The sequence below is a fragment of the Chaetura pelagica genome, unplaced genomic scaffold, assembly GCF_000747805.2.
Source record: "Chaetura pelagica isolate M959 unplaced genomic scaffold, ChaPel_1.0 scaffold925, whole genome shotgun sequence".
NCBI classification, from domain to species: domain Eukaryota; kingdom Metazoa; phylum Chordata; class Aves; order Apodiformes; family Apodidae; genus Chaetura; species Chaetura pelagica.
Genome location: NW_009953410.1, coordinates 91,677 through 92,270, shown reverse-complemented (window position 1 = coordinate 92,270; position 594 = coordinate 91,677).

Sequence of the window (594 nt, the reverse complement as noted above, 5' to 3'; positions counted from 1 at the left end):
CCCCCGCATGCGGGCATGGTCTTGGGCGGGAGCCGTGGCCGTGCAGCCTGGTGCAGCGGGGCAGACCAGTACTTACGGCTCTCTGGCTCATGGTTTACACACTGGAGCAGTGGGGACAGCAGAGGGCCCGGAGTGTCCCCACCAATGTTGTGCTCTGCAGGGGGAAGGGGTGCAGAAAAAAAGCTTCAGGAACTGGGAGACGAAGGGTCCTAGCCACCCCACTGCCAGGAAAAGCCCCACTCCAGTCGCCTGAGCCCACGGGTACCTGGTGGCTTTGGTGAGGACAGAGAGCGGGCCACAGGGGCTGCCCTGCGCTTCCTGGGGGGCTGCTTCACCGGTCTAGAGGGAAAAGATTATCGAGGGGAGCCCAGGTGGCCACGCGGCACCAGTTCTCCCCCCCAGCCCCCCACACCCAAGCCACTTGGACAAGCTCATCCTCCCGTCCCTGGCACCCCACCTGGCATCCTCCGCTCGCCGAAGACGGGGCGCCCGGCCGCCTTCCAGATGCTCTTCATGGCTCGGTAGTGGGGGAGCAGGCGAGGAGAGTGGCAGCCGGCCCTCTGCCGCGTCTCCCGCTCCGAGTGGAAAGCCTGT